Consider the following 16,690-nt stretch of genomic DNA (forward strand, 5'->3'; position numbering starts at 1 on the left):
AGGTTGAGGTTGAGAGAGCGTCCTCTTCATGGTAACCTCTGTCAGTGTGAGGAACTGAACCTGCGCTATTGGCTTCCCTCTACATCACAAACCTGCCGTCCAACTAACTATGTGAGAGACAGTGCAACTGTCACAGACAGAAACAGTCACAGGGAAAGGGCAAGAGAAACTTTCATAACAATGAAAATGGTACAATTCAGATAACGGTCAACAAAACGGCTGAGGGTAAAAACGTTCTCTGCTCGAAATTATATTTTATAACAAGACGTGTTAAGAAGCTGTCTTTGATTTAATATCATTAAGGTGAGTCAAGTGAAGTAACCAGAATTACTACGTGTGATTGGACATCTATAACCATAAAATAATGTAGATTTTTTGTTTGGTCTGTGTAAAGCATGCTGACTATCGTATGAAAATATAAAGCAGATGGAATATATTGTTAGGAGAGTGCAGTCCATGCGAAATGCCCTTAAACAGGCACTTGAAGAAAACTGGGGTAAAAGTGCCGGAGTGCCGTCTGGTCAATCATGATGGGTCGGAGAATTGGGCTGGTATTGAATGAGAGGGACACCATGGGGTGGGATGGGTAGCTAATGAGGTGAATTCGATACAATAGCACCACAAAACTAGCTCAGCTTTGTACAGACAATCCCTCTGTCACACTTAACGAAAATGAAACTGAGACAAATTACTGATTTATACAGCTCAATGTGTCGAAGACTCTGCAGTCCTCCCTCCCAGTTACAAAGCTGCAGGACAAATGCTCATTCATAACACTCCATCGCCTGAACTCATACTAATATACCGTTCACTCATAATTCTTCATAATACTGACCCGTATTGCATGATACTATCAAAATGTCTTCATTTCAGCATTCTGGAAACAGTGAACATATCTTTCCATGACATTTTTTCTCAGTCTCCCCCTCCCTGTCTCTATACCAAACACACGTATTTACTATCATATAGTTCTACAGACGGAAACAGGCCCTTCTGCCCAGCTGTTCCATGCCGAACAAAATGTCCATCCACACTCATCCAATTTCTCTGCCCTTGCTTTGTATCCTTTAATATTTTCCTATCTGTGTACTTGTTCAACTACGTTTTCAATGTTGTTATTGCATGCACTTCAACCACTTCCAATGGCAGCTCAGTCCATATGTGTACCATGCTCTCTGTAAAAAAGTTGCCCCTACGGGTTAATTTTTATTTTATTCCTCTCGAAGCATTGACAGATTTCCTCTAGTCCTCGATTCTCCAACCTTGCGGAAAAAAAAAGAAGTATTCACCCTATACACTTCTTGTTGTGGTTCTGTTCGCCGAGCTGGGAATTGGTGTTGCAGACGTTTCGTCCACTGCCTAGGTGACATCCTCTGTACTTGGGGGTCTCCTGTGAAGCGCTTCTGTGATGTTTCCTCTGGCATTTATAATGGTTTGTATCAGCCGCTTCCAGTTGTCAGTTCCAGCTGTCGGCTGTAACGTCTGCATCACAAATCCCCAGCTTGGCGAACAGAACCACAACAATGAACACTCGAGCTACAAATATTCTCACAAACTATCTACACTTATATAAGAACCCCCTTCAGTTTCCTAGGCTGTAAAGAAATAAGTCCTAACCTGTCCAACTTCTCCATATAACTTAAACCCTTTAGCCCAGGAAACATCTCTGAAATTCCTTCTACACTCTTTCTAATTCAATAATATCTTTTCTAGAGCAAGGAGAACAAAACTGAACCCAATACTCCAACTGCAGCCTTACCAACATTCTGTGTAATTGCAACATAACGTCCCAACTTCTATACTCAACGCCCCGATGAAGACCTGTGTGCCAACAGCCTCCTTCACTGTCCTGTGTATCTGTGACACAAATTTCAGACAACCGTGCACCTAATCTCTAATGTCCTTTGTTCCACTTACACTCCTTAAGGCCTTCTCATTCATCATTAAAATCCGACCTAATGTTGCGTTGCGCACTCTCGTCCAAACAGTTGATATAGATAACAAACAGCAATGGGCCCAGCACTGAGCCCTGAGGCACTCCACTAGTCACAGGCCTCCAGTCCGACAAGCATACCTCCACCAGAGCCATTTGCTTCCTAACGTCAAGTCAACTGTGTCGCCAATTTGTCAGATTACCTTGGAGTCCATGCGATCTAACCTTCTTGAGCGGCCTACCATCTGGAACCTTACCAAAGGCTTGACTGAAATCCATATAGACTATGTCCACAACCCTGCCCTCGTCAACCTTCCGAGTCGCTTCCTCAAAAATCTCTAATAAAATGTGTAAGGCATGATCTGCCATGCACAAAGCTATGCTGACTGCTCCAAGTCAAACTCTGTCTTTCCAAATGCATGCACATCTTATCACTCAGAAGCTTGTCAAGTGGTTTACCGAAAACTGAGGTGAAGCTTACTGGTCTATATTTCCCAGGCTTTTCTTTGCAGCCCTTCTTGAATAAGGGCACTACATTTGCTACTGCCCCAACTTCCGGGACCTTGGCCCCTGAACTGTCTTCTCCCGCCTCTTGCAGTGCTCTTGGATATATCTGGTCAGGACCAAGAGATTTATCTGACTTTATGCATTCTAATATGTCCAACAGCATCTCTACTGTGATATGAACGGAACCAGGATACGACAACTAACCCCCCAAAAGATCACAGATCTTCATGTCTTTCTTCATGGTAAACACAGAGGGGAAATTGAGGACCTCACCCATCTGTTGTGGTTTTACACATGAAGGCGTCCTATTTTCTCTTTATTTTTCTCTCTCGTTCTTTTTCTTTACTATACTGAAAGCACATCTTTGGATTCACCCTAACTTTCTCAGCCAAGGCTATGTCATACCCCCTTTTTGCCCTCCTGATTTCCTTCTTCAGTATACTCCTGTATCCCTGTGTCTCTCCAGAAATTCCATTGATTCCAGCTGCCTGAACCTGAGCCCTCCTTTTTGCTGGCTAGAGCCTGATTATCTCTTGTCATCCAGGGTTCTCTCTTCCTGCCTCACTTTCCCTTCACCCTCACAGAAACATAGACTTTGAACTCGAGCTATCTCACTTTTAAAGGCCTTCCACATACCAGAGGTCCTTTTGCCTGGAAACAAGCTACTCCAATCAACGTTTGCAAGTCGCTGTCTAATTCCAACAAAATTTGCCTCGTCCCAATTTAGAACTTGAATCTGTGGACCAATTCTGTCCCTCCCATAACTATTTGAAAATTAATACAATTCTAGTCACCGGTCCCAAAATGCTCCCCCACTTTACCTCTGTCACCTATCCTGCCCTATGTCCCAACAGTAGGTCGAGTCTGTCCCTTCCCGAGTAGGACCCTCTATATGCTACTTGTGGAAACTTTCCTAAACACACTTATCTAATTCCTTTCCATCCAAGTCCTGAATCCTTTGGAAGTCCCAGTCTATGTTAGTATAATTAAAATCACCTATTATGACAATCCTATTGCTCCTGCAAGCCTCCCCAGCCTCCCTGAATATTTGTTTCTCTAATTCCCATTGATTATTTGGAGGCTTATAGTGCAACCACGATAACAGCACCAACCCCCTCTTACTTCTTTGCACCATCCACAAAACCTCACTCAACATTATCTGTTATTTCATCTTTAAATACTAGAGTATTATGCACCTGAGTCGGAACTATTGGTATTGAAACTGTTTCAATTTACATCTCTCCCTTCCAGTGATGTTCCCTCATCAAGGTGCAATGGAGATATAAAGCTGTAAATGGATGGGAGCTGCACATCCTGTCACTGCCAGCATTGGCTGCAAGTTTCCCCACACTGGGCAGTGATCTAACACAGTGTTACCGAACAATGCAAAAGCCTGTGGTTATATATGAATGAATCAGTGCGGTCTGCACAGCTCCCTATGCTGGACATTTAGCAAATGATTATGGATCAGGCATTGGTGTGGGCTGCACAGAGTTCCACTCTGGACATTGCTGGGTTGCATTCCGCAGTACGCTGGCTGGATCTATACAGTGCTCCATCTTGAACGTACAATGGATGGGCTGGTTATGTGAGTTGGATTGCGAATGTGAGAGAACTAAACATCTGGCAGTGCCTTTATTTTGTGTTTTCATTCTTGTGATTGGTCCCTTCAAATCCTGACTCATCTGATTAGACCCGACCCTCTGGATGAGTGATGGCGACTGTTGCTATGGCATCTGTGTCTGCAACATGACCAACAAATGGAGCAGAGGCTGCAGAGAGGGGAGTCTCCGTAAAATGGAATGAGGGAATCACAATCAAAAGAGCCGTGCTCTGAGTGAATGGTGGGGCAGGATTGTGTGGACCCATGAATGCAACTTATTCATCTCTTTCTGTTTGTAACAGGCAAACTCCCCTCCTCTCCCATTGTCCAAAGCTGGTGAGGAGTGAGTCACCTCCTGCTGTCCCCGTGTAACAGGATCCTGGGGCCTCACAAGCCTCCAGATTTCTCAGTGCCATTCTCGAGTGGTTGAGTGACTGCCTCCTGTTCCTGCGTCCCAATCTCGAGCTCTGAGTGACTGCGTCCTGTTCCTGTGTCCCAGTCTCGAGCAGTTGAGTGACTGCCTCCGGATCCTGTGTCCCAGTCTCGAGCAGTTGAGTGACTCCCTCCTGTTACCGAGTCCCAGTCTCGAGCAGTTGAGTGACTGCCTCCTGTTTCCATGTTCCATCTCGAGCAGTTGAGTGACTGCCTCCTGTCTCTGAGCCCCAGTCTCGAGCAGTTGAATGACTCCCTCCTGTCCCTGTGTCCCAGTCTCGAGTAGTTGAGCGACTGCATCCTATTCCTGTGTCCCAGTCTCGAGCAGTTGAGTGACTCCCTCCTGTCCCTGTGTCCCAGTCTCGAGCAGTTGAGTGACTACCTTCTGTTCCTGTCCCAGTCTTGAGCAACTGAGTGATCCCAAGTTTGTGAAAGTAGATGTCCTCCTCCTGGTACTGACTACCAGGCTCCAATCTCTCTGTGCTCACCTGCTGCTCCTGTGGAATGGAGTTGAGGGACTGAATGGCCTCTTCACATTCCTTACAGCTTCTCTTGACTAAAAGCCTTTCTCCTGTTTCTGTAAAATACCATCAAATTCAGAATGATGTATTTTTGTATTCGACTCTCAGTAATTGAGCAAACAAGCTGACTGACTGAATTCAGAACCTGAATAGCCTCTTCCTGTTCCTGTGTTATACACTCAAGAGTCAACAGTTTCTCAGTGATGTACAGCACGGAAAACGACCCTTCGATCCAGTTGTCCATTCTGACCAAATATCCTAAATTAATCTCGTCCCCCTTGCCAGCACTTGGCATATAGATGTCAAAGATGTGCGGGTCAGGTGAATTGGCCATGCTAAATTGCCCATAGTGTTAGGTAAGGAGTATATGTAAGGGTATGGGTGGGGTTCGCTTCGGCGGGTCGGTGTGGACTTGTTGGGCCGAAGGGCCTGTTTCCACACTGTAAGTAATCTAAAAAAAAAATACCCGTCTAAACCCTTCCTATGCACGTACCCATTCAAATGTCTTTTAAATGGTATAACCATGCCTGCCTCCACCAGCTCTTTTGGGTGCTCAGTCTATAAACACTGCAGTCTCTCTTTGAAAGTGGTATACCTCATTTCCCTTTATAAATCTTTTCCCTCTCACCTGAAACCTTTGTCCTGTAATTTTGGACTCGCCTATCCTGGGATAAAGACATTGACTGTTTACCTTATCTGTGCCCCTCATGATTTTATAAACCTCTTTAAGGTCACCCCTCAGCCTCAACATTTGAAAATAGTCCCAGCCTATTCAAACTCTCCCTGTAACTCTAACCCTCCAACACCTGCAACATTCTTTTAAATCTCTTCTGTACCCTGTCACGTTTGACAACATCTTTCTGACAGCAGGGAGACCAGATTTAAAGGCAATATTACAAAAGTGGCCAAACCAATGTCCTGTACAGATGCAACATGTCATGCAAGCGCATAGACTCAAAGCACGCACCAATAAAGGGAAGATCACCAAGTGCCTTCTTCACTATGTTGTCTACCTGTGACGGCACTTTCAAGGAAAGGAGAACCTGCACCACAAGGTGACACAGTAGCTCAGTGGCTTGCATTGCTACCTCAGAGCACAGCAATCTGGGTTTAATTCCATCCTTGAATGACTGTCTGTGTGGAGTTTTCACATTCTCCCCGTGTCTGCGTGCGTTTCTTCCGGGTGCTACAGTACAAAGATATACAGGCAAGTGTATATTGGTCATGCTAAATTGCCCCAATAACCCAAGGATGTGTGGGCGAGGTGGATTAGCCATGGGAAATGCAGGCTCAGAGGGATAGGGTAGGGGTTTGTCCAGTAGGGTACTGTTTAGAGGGGTGGCCTCGATGGGCCGAATAGCCTGTTTCCTCACTGTAGGGATTCTATAATTTCAATGGAGTTCTCTTTGAGTGGCAACTTTCGACAGAAACCTACCTTCAATTCTTGCCCTGATTTGTCTTGCCAAAATGCAACACCTCACATTTATCTAAATTTAACTCCATCTGCCATCCTTTGGCTCACCTAATCAAGGTCCCATTATAGTCTCAGAGATCATTCTTCACTGTCGACTACACCATCAAATTTGGAATTATCTACAAACTTACTGACCATACTTCATATACTCAAGTGCAAATATTTTGTATAATTAACAAAAGGCAATGGACTCACTATTGATCTTTGCAGCACACCACTGGTCACATTTCAATGGACAAACATCCACTGTCACGCCCTGTCTCCAATTGTAAAGAAAATGTTGGATCTAAATGGCGAGCTCTCTCTGGATCCCAGGCAGTCTGACCTTGCTAACCAGTCTACCATGTAGAACATTTTGGTTTTTTTTACTGAATTCCATAAAGACAACATCCACTGTCCTGGCTTCATCAATCATCTTCATCACTTCCTCAAAACATTCCACCGAGTAAGTGAGACGTGATCTCAAATGTATAAACCCCTCTTCAGTCCTTGTCTTTCCAAATGCATGTACATCCTTTCCCTCAAAACCCCCTCCAACAATTTAGTCACCATTGACCTCAGGCTCACTGATCTATAGTTAACTGCTTTTTCCTTACTTTCTTAAATAATGACACTATGTTAGCAGCCCTCCAGTCTTTTGATATATCACCTGTGGAAAACAATGATACAAATATATCAGCAAAATGCTGAGCAATCTCTTTCCTAGCTTCCCACATACTTTTGGGATACAACTGGTCAGGTTTCTGGAAGTTGCTCATCTTTATATATTTTGAAATGTCCTACATTGCTTTGTAATATTGATACTTTTCAAGATATCACTAAATATTTCTTAATTCTCTGGCTCTTCTAACCCCCTCCACATTAAATACTGAGGAGAAATACTTGTTTCTAATCCCTTCGATCTCTTGTGGTTCCACACATAGATAGGCTTACTGATTCTTAAGAGGCCCTATTCTCTCCCGAGTTAATCTTTTGCCATTAAAGGATTTGCAGAATTTCTTCAATGCCTCGCTAACCCTATTTCTAAAGCCATCTCACGTCCACATTTTTCTGACCCGATTTCCCCATTGACTATACACTTACTGCCATTATACTCCTTTGGGGATCCACTTGATCTCAGCTCTGTTTACCTGACAAATGCCTCCTTCCTTCCCTTGACCATAAAATCAATATATCTAGCCATCCAGCACTCCCTGCACCTACCAGCCTTGCCCATCTCACCAATAGGAACACGTTGGCTCTGGACTCTCTGAAAATATGTTTTGATGGCCTTGCATTTTCCAACCATCCCTTTACCTGTGAATAGGGTATCCCAGTCAGCCTTTCACAGGGCTCGCCTAAACACTTTCAAAATTGGCCTTAGTCAAAGTTGGAACTTTAATGTTTACATCAGGTCTTTCCTATTTTACAACTAGTGTAAAACTAATATTTATGCGTAACAGGCTTGAAAAGTTAAATAGACACTTCCTGGCCCTCTGGAACAGGCTTGAGAGGCTGAATGGCCTCCTCCTGTCCCTCTGTAACAGACTTGAGAGGCTGAATGACTTCCTCCTTTTCCTCTGTAATAGACTCAAGAGGCTTAATGGCCTCCTGCTGTTCTTCTATAACACACTCGAGAGGCTGAATGGCCTCCTCCTGTCTTTGTATAACAGACACGAGACATTAAATGACACAGCAACCCGTGGATTATGAGCAGCCGGTAAACTGTATCTGATATAGGCCCATTCCGTCTCAGTTACAGAAACACAAACAACACAATGTACTCCAGGTGCCCTCTCAGTAACAACCTCATACAGCTGCAGCGACACAGCTCTTTGTTCCGAATGATTCTTTTGACAAAATGTGCCAATATTCCAGCTTTCCACCTTTCAAGTAGCAACAGGCTAATATGAGCTGAATTGTCTTCTCTTATCCCTCTGTAAGCGATCCATAGGGACAGAATGGTTTCGGCCTGTTGCTGAGCAGCAGTCTCAATGCTCTGTGTCAACGTTATGAAAGGATTTGATAGCAGGACATTAAAACCAGGAGTAGCCTCTCACTGGTCAATAAGTACCATACTTTGTATTCAGGTATCTAGAAACTTGCCCAACCGCCTTTTTTTTTCTGCAGCCGATCTGTTATTTTATAACTGCTTCCTTTCATAAACAAAGTAGAACATATATAGACGCCTGCAGTGTTCTGTTAATACTCTCATATACAAGGCAAAAAAGATAAAAAAGATTGAAAGGTTTATGGTCCAACCCCCAGCAACACTCATCCATTCCATCCAAACCCAGTACAGTGATATGAAAAGTGATGTATGGAACTGGTTAACTGAGCCTATTTGTTCAGTGACTGTGATTAATGCCAGTCTCGATGGATTCTAATTATCCAAGTGGAGGGTTTCCATCTTTTAATGATAAATGGGCACCGTTCATCATGTTATCCCATAACATGAGCGGGAGCATCACCGACAAGACTGACAGGGATCAGCAGATCCAGAGAAAGGGGGAGGAGAGATCAGAATCTGAGAACATTAGACTGAAATGTTCCAGCAATGGATCAGATACTGAGAATATTAGACTGGAATGTTCCAACAATAGACAGGAGTTTATCCGATTATGTTTGGTATCTTTCTGCATTTGATTGGTTGTCATTTTCATGGCGGATCTATTACGCTCTTCTCATTATTCAATACTTTTATTATCCCTTCCTGGCTATCGTTGGTGTTCCTGGTAAGCGTCACTGTCCAGATGTTATTTTCTATAAACCAATTATGACTGTATTGTTATTCTTTCATATAGTCTAAACTTCTTGCCACTATTATTGTTCCTGTTGAAACTCTGAATCCAGATATTCACTCTCCAGACCACTACTAACTACATCGATGAACGTGTTCGGTTACTGTCTCGCTCTATGCTCTGGCAGTGTTATTCACGGGTCTCTATGTTGACCTACTCAGTTCCAGCGGAGAACCACAATGCATTGTATCATTGCCTTTGTTATTTAAATATTAAGAGCGTGGAAGTCACTGTCTGCTGTTCTGGTTCCAAATTCCACTTCCTACCACTGTTTCCATCCCATCCCTGGCCAATATCTGAGGCTGAAGCATACAAGTCACAACTGTGGGACATCCCTTTGACCATGAGCTGAACCTTGACACCATTCCCTGACCATTTCTAACTTGAAATGCTCACTACTCCAGGATATATCTCTCTGGTTTATTGCATCTGCTGTTTGAACCTTGAGCTATGAAGTACAGTCTTAGTGAAGCCAATAATCTGCTGCTGATACTCCTGGTTTCAATCCTGCCGAAGCAAATCTGATTTGAACTCACACCAAACACCCATCCATCTGTCATTCATGTGCACGCCGATGTATATTGCTGTTATGTCTGGCAATGACTTTATTTAAGCATTCTCATACACTTTACCTCATCTGTTCATGAAACTTCTCTCGTTCTCTCTGTTGATTAACAAAAAGCCTGCCAGTTGTTCATAATTAAAATAGTTTCCTCCATGTGCGTTCCTTCTCAAATAATGAGTTTCGCATTCAACCACTCCAATTGCTCACGCACGCACTCTCTCTTTCAGTCTCTGATGAACACATACACACACAGACACACACACACACACACACACACACACACACACACACGCAGAGAAAGCAAATCTTCCCATTGTAGGGAGTAATCTGTTGCGAGTATAGTTAGCATATGATAGTAACGTTTGCAATACTCTCATACTGCGCAGATGGTGCAGTTTACTGAGCAACACACTAGCATGGTCTGCACAGCTCTCCATGCTGGGCTGTCATCTTGTCCCAGTTTATGTTGTCTATGGTGTTCTATGAAGCAGGTTCAGAATTTGATGTAACAAACCATTTCCGCTGATCTGACAATGCCTTTGTTCAATGTTCTAATTCTTGTAATTTTACTCTCGAACATCTCACTTCTGCAGTTAGTCCCACTGCCCTGTCTTTCCCCCATATTTCCACAACATCTTTTTCAGTTAATTAATTGTCTGTTTCTGTCTTTACTGTGAATCTCTCTGTCCCTCTGTATCTTTCCCTGGCCTTGGGATTTGGCTCCATAGTGTATCGAGTGCTAGAATTGTGTAGCTCAGAAAAAATGAAATGGGATGTGTCAAGCAGTTGTTCACTTCCCGGTATGCCCCATGTGATAGTCCGTGAACAGGTGTGTTTCAGAAGTCATGAGACACATCCTTGTAACTTGGTCTGAACCTGTGTTTGCCCCTCTCAGATCATCTTACTATCAGTAACACGAGGAAGCCCCTTGGGTAAAGGACCAGGCATCTAAATTGTATGACAATGCTGTCACTTTTTTTTTAAAAAAGGTTATTTTCTCCTTTTTTTTAGTTAGAGATCTTAAAGGCCAAACTGCCTACTGAAAACGGCTCAAGTAAACAACTTAGTGTTTTTAGTAAATAGTAGTAACAATGGCTGCTCGCACAGACATGCTTTTCAGTTTTTTGTTCTTGTAGATGTAACAGTTAACAGCTGCTTGGGGTCACAGAAGGGTTGGAAGTTTTAGTAACTTATCCCTCGATGCTATTCTCTCTGAAACCTCACTTGATACCGTTTCCTGCTGGATTGGAGAACTGTATGCAAGAATGTATGTCTGAATGCTCCTTTTTGCCAAGGCGGGGGGGGGGGGAAGCGGATGTTCAGATTAGATTGGATTACCTACAGTGTGGAAACACGTCCTTCTGCCGAAGAAGTCCACACCGACCCGTGGAAGAGCAACCCATCCAGACCCATTCCCCTATATTTATCCCTTCACCTAACACTAGGTGAATTTAGCATGACCAATTCAACTAATTGGCACATTTTTGGATTGTGGGAGGAGACCGGAGCACCCGTGTGGACACGGGGACAATGTGCAAACTCCACACAGTCTGTTGCCTGAGGTGGGAATTGAACCCGGGTCTCTGGCGCAGTGAAGCAGCCGTGCTAACCACTATGCCACCATGCCACCCACCGTGCCATCCTGTGTTTAGGTGAAGTTAATAAATTGGAACAGTGCCTTTGTAGAAGGTACTGTATCCATCATTCAGTTAAGGTTTCCAATAGTTAAGTTATTCTAAATTAATCTTCATTTTTGTATGGATTTTCATTAGAGTGTTTAAATATGTTGTGATTTGCTTATTGGTGAGTGGTTTTACTAGTAGCATTACATCTGAAACTCCCAACTCACATCTACCTTTAAAATAAGAAAAGGTTGGCATCCAAGCTACCTTCTTAAAATAGTTTGAGACAGTCTGCTTGGTCTATAGTAAACTGGAGACTTTTGTCTTGTTCTAAATCGGTAACACCAAATTGGGTTTAGAATTACAATCCCTACAGTATGCAAACAGTCTATTCGAACGAACAAGTCCACACCGACCCTCCGAGGAGTAACCTACCCAGACCCATTCCTTTACCCTATTATTACACATTTACCCCGACTAAGGCACCTAACGCACACATCCCTGAAAACTACAAACAATGCATCATGGCCAATACACCTGACATGCACATCTTTGGGTTGTGGGAGGAACCAGAGTATCCAGAATAAGCTCATGCAGACACTAGAGATTCTGAACCAGGAGGCTATTGGGTTCAAAGGTCGCGTATGATAGTTGTTAGTGTCTTTTGTTCTGGTGTTGAATTCGGTTGGTTTAAACAGTGTTTTGTGTGTAAAGATTCTTTCAGTCACTAAGAGTTCTCTGGGTGTGGAAAAAGTGAAGTTGGGGATTTTACAGAAGGTCATGAAGGCAAAGCTCTACGAAGTGACAGACAAGCTGGAGTTGGGGTTGTGTTTGTCTGTGAGAAAACGAGAGATAATTACAGCTATAGCTCGGCAATTCCATTTGGTGGAACTGCCATCAGATTCTTTGGAAATGGCTGGAATTCAATTTCAAATGAGGCACTTTGAACATGACAAGGAATTGAAACAATTTGAATTATGATGAAAAGTAGAAATAAAAGAAAAGGGGATGTAGAAGAAAGAGAGAAAAGGACAAAAGAAAAGCAGAGAGTTGCAACTTAAACAGTTAGCAATTAGAGAGGAAAGTTGACATAGAGGGCGGAGATAAAGATAGATGGTCGGCTGGATGTGGAGGTTAGTGAGGTTGAACAACCCAATTGTAACCAATGGCCTGATGGAGTTCTGTTTAAATGCATCTCGACATTATCTAAATTTGATGAGAAGAATGGGGAAGCCTTTTGAACTTCGTTTGAGAAAGTGGCTGAACAAATGCAGTGACCAGTGACCATGTGGATTTAGTTGATCAAACAAAGCTGGTAGGTATTTGCATCCCTATCAGAGGAGGTATCTGGCCAGTATGGGATGGTGAAGAAAGCATGCACCATGAAGTGCATATGAGCTTGGGCCAGAAGCCGAGAGACAGCATTCCAGGAATCTAAACAATGGTCCCTAGTTAAACGCACATTGAGTTTTAAAGGATCAAACAAAGTAATTTTGAAAGGTGGGGAAGGGTATTAAAACAGAGCAACCCTATGAAACTCTTAGAGAGATTTTTATTTTGGAGACGTTCAGCAATTCACTTCCTGCAGTCGTGAGAACTCGGGTGGAAGAGCAGAGAGTAACAATGGCAAGGTTAGAAGCTGAAATGGCTGATGTTGCTGACTGAGTTCAGAAATCAAAGTTTGGTTTCTGTGAGGGATTGAGAAGAATGTGTGAGATCTTCTTAGAACATATCCCTGTGAAAGTAAGGTTTACTGACATAGGCCGGGAGTAGCAGGTAAAGAGATTAGAGAATTAAGAGGTACAGAAGTATGTAACTTCTTTTTGTGCTGAGATATGAGGAGCTATGTTATTCAGAGGGACTATTGGAGAGATGAGGAGTGCTCCATTATGTAACGTGTGGTTGGAGTGTCCAGTGCAAACATCAACAGATTTATTCCACATTGGGGAAGGAGGCCTTGAGCTTGGTGTTGGCGTTACAACATTCAACATTTAAATTGTGAATAACATATGTGAGACAAATCTTTATCACTGACCGTAACCCTTTAAGGTCTTGGAGAAGTTTAGGGAGAAAAATACCAGTCTGTTTCGATTGAGCTTATTATTGCTGCCATTCAGTTTGAAATTATACAGTTGACAGGGCGAGAAAAACTACGTTTTGACACGTTGTGGAGACTTGGATGAAGAAAGACAAAGGCACTCTGTGGCAGGAGCAAAATGCCTGAAGTCGAAATTATTTGTGAACATTTGTATTCTCACAGTCAATGTAATGTATATGCATTGCAGATTACTGATAGAGGAAGTTTAGGAGGCCTAAAATGAGTCCACCTTTGTATATTGATGGATTATTTTATTAAAGATGGAGTCGTGAGAATACTGTCTGTAAAAAGGTTATTTTCTCTTGGTTTTTTTTTGAAGACAGGTTTTAAAGGCAGAGGTGCAGAACTGCTGTCTGAAAACCGTTTAAATAAATAACTAATAAAGACTTTAGGTTTCATTAAAACGGTGGTAACAATGGAAGGGCAGTAGCCTACTCTCCCAGATCAGGGTTTCTCGTTTTGTTTTTAGATGCAGCATTCAGAAGCCGCTGGGGATACCAAAAGGTTTGGAAGTTTCAATACATGATCCTCAACTGCTTTTCTCTCTGAGATCTCTGTTGACATTGTTTCCTCCTGGACTGTAAAACTGCTGTAAGGATCTGTATTTGAATATATCTTTGTGCCAAGCGGTGTAAACCAAGACGGTACAGTATCTATTGTTTGTGTAAGTGTTCCAACATATAAGCTATCCCAAAATAATATTTTCTTTGATTGTATTTTAACTAAAGCATTTTAATAGATTATATCTTACTTAATGTTGCATGGTTTGACCAGACACAACATATCTGTAAGGCACATTTCCCATCTATATTCAAAATAAGGAAAGGTTTGGGTCTAAACGGCCTTCTTGAAACATTTTTAGGGGATCTGGTCTAGTCCACAACATTTGTAGCCGAATGGGTTTGTGGCTGACTCCTGTAATGGAAAATTTACTGGAGGGATGGGGGATGGTTTGCTGGAGGATGTGCTGCGAGCTGCCTCAGACATTCTGGGAGACCTCTGAGGATTTGGTGACCCAATTCTGGATGGAGCCTGGGGACTGTAGTTAGACTTTCTGGGTGTGTAACATGAACACCAAATAGAGCAGAGGCTTCAGAGAGGGGAAGCTCTGAAACCCCGCAGTGAATGTGTGGGGAAAGGGATCTGCTGTATCCACATCGGATTTTCCAGGAACAGCTTACCAAGCTTAACTTAACACAGGAGTGTGAGGGAACACTGATTGAACAAGGAGCTGGTCACAGAGCGGTGTCACCTCCTTCAACACGACCTGCAGCTTCACACCAGGGGGAAGATGGTGCTGCCAGTGGCTGATGGGTCACAGTTTCATTCAGCTTTTATGATCCAGAACTTTCCAGGTAGGGCTAGGTGACATGTCCATCATTTCCCAGCATCTCAACATCAATGTCACCATTCGGTGATGGCGTATATATGTGGTGGATGAGGTTAATAGATTGTTTCTCCCTCAGCAGGGAGCTGCCGTGTGTATCCAGGATAGTGGGATTCCCGATGTTGAAAGTTGCATCTGCAGAGTACCCATGTAAATGCGGAGAGGTAGAGGAACTGAAGGAGCTCTCCCTCTATTAATGTTACAGTGTACCCATGTACAGTACATCATGTTGGTGAATACCCGCTGTCCTGGCAGCAGTCACGGCCTCCTCATTCAGAAGCAGTCAGCCATTCCCATCGTCATCGGGTCTCCACGTGGAAAGAAATTAATATCTCTTGGATAAAGGCCTCCCCTTGACGCACATTTCAAAACACCATCCCCACCACCAATCAACCACATCAAAGTATTCCATGTGTACAGAGAGCAATGGGGTCACTTGGAGTGTCTGGGAGCTGACGATCTGGGATTGAGCAAAACCTCCCGTGTCTAAACGGCTCTGAGTGAACCCCCCCCCCCCCCCACTACACAGTATCATTAAGTCCTGTAATCCCTCTCCATTTCAGTAACATGCTGCCTTCCATTATTCCTGCAAATGGAATGACAGGTTATATCATGTTAAATTCCACCTGCAAAACAATTACCTATTGTCTTGAACTCTCTGAATCTATTTGCAGACTCTCCACCCTCTCTTGATAATTTAATCTGTTGCTTATTACAGCGACATAAGAATTCTTTGAAAAGGTGACAAGTAGTTTACACCAGGGAAACTCAGTGGATGTGGTCTATCTAGACTTCCAAAAGGCCTTTAATAAGGTGCCAGATGGGAGGCTGCTAAGTAAGGTGAGGGCCCATGTTGTTCGAGGTGAGCTACTGGAATGGATTGAGGATTGGCTGTCTGACAGAAGGCAGAGAGTTGGGATAAAAGGTTCTTTTTCAGAATGGCAGCCGGTGACAAGCAGAGTCCCGCAGGGTTCAGTGTTGGGGCCACAGTTGTTCACGTTATATATTAATGAAGAGGGAGTGGGGAGGCTGTAGAAGGATCGAGACAGTTTGGGAGAGTGGTCCAGGAAATGGCTGATGGAATTCAATGTGAGCAAATGCGAGGTCCTGCACTTTGGAAAAAAAGAGAATACAAGCATGGACTACTTTCTAAGCGGTTATAAAATTAATTAAGCCGAAGTACAAAGGGATCTGGGAGTGCTAGTCGAGGATTCTCTAAAGGTAAACATACAGGTTGAGTCCGTGATTAAAAAAGCGAATGCAATGTTGTCATTTATCTCAAGAGGGTTGGAATATAAAAGCAGTGATGTTCTACTGAGACTTTATAAAGCTCTGGTGAGGCCCATTTGGAGTACTGTATCCAGTTTTGAGCACGACGCCTCAGGAAGGACATATAGACACTGGAGTGTGTCCAGTGGAGGTTCACGGATGATCACTGAAATGGTAGGTCTAACATACGAGGAACAGCTGAGGATCCTGGGATTGTATTCATTGGAGTTTAGAATGTTAAGGGGAGATCTAATAGAAACTTATAAGATAATACATGGCTTGGAAAAGGTGGACGCTAGGAAGTTGCTTCCATTAGGTGAGGAGACTAGGACCCGTTGGCACAGCGTTAGAATTAGAGGGGGTCAATTCAGAACAGAAATGCGGAGACATTTCTTCAGCCAGAGAGTGTGGGCCAATGGAATGCATTGCCGTGGAGTGCAGTGGAGGCCGGGCCGCTAAATGTCTTCAAGGCAGAGATTGATAAAGTCTTGATGTTACA

This window comes from Hemiscyllium ocellatum, unplaced genomic scaffold, assembly GCF_020745735.1.
Source record: "Hemiscyllium ocellatum isolate sHemOce1 unplaced genomic scaffold, sHemOce1.pat.X.cur. scaffold_506_pat_ctg1, whole genome shotgun sequence".
NCBI lineage: Eukaryota > Metazoa > Chordata > Chondrichthyes > Orectolobiformes > Hemiscylliidae > Hemiscyllium > Hemiscyllium ocellatum.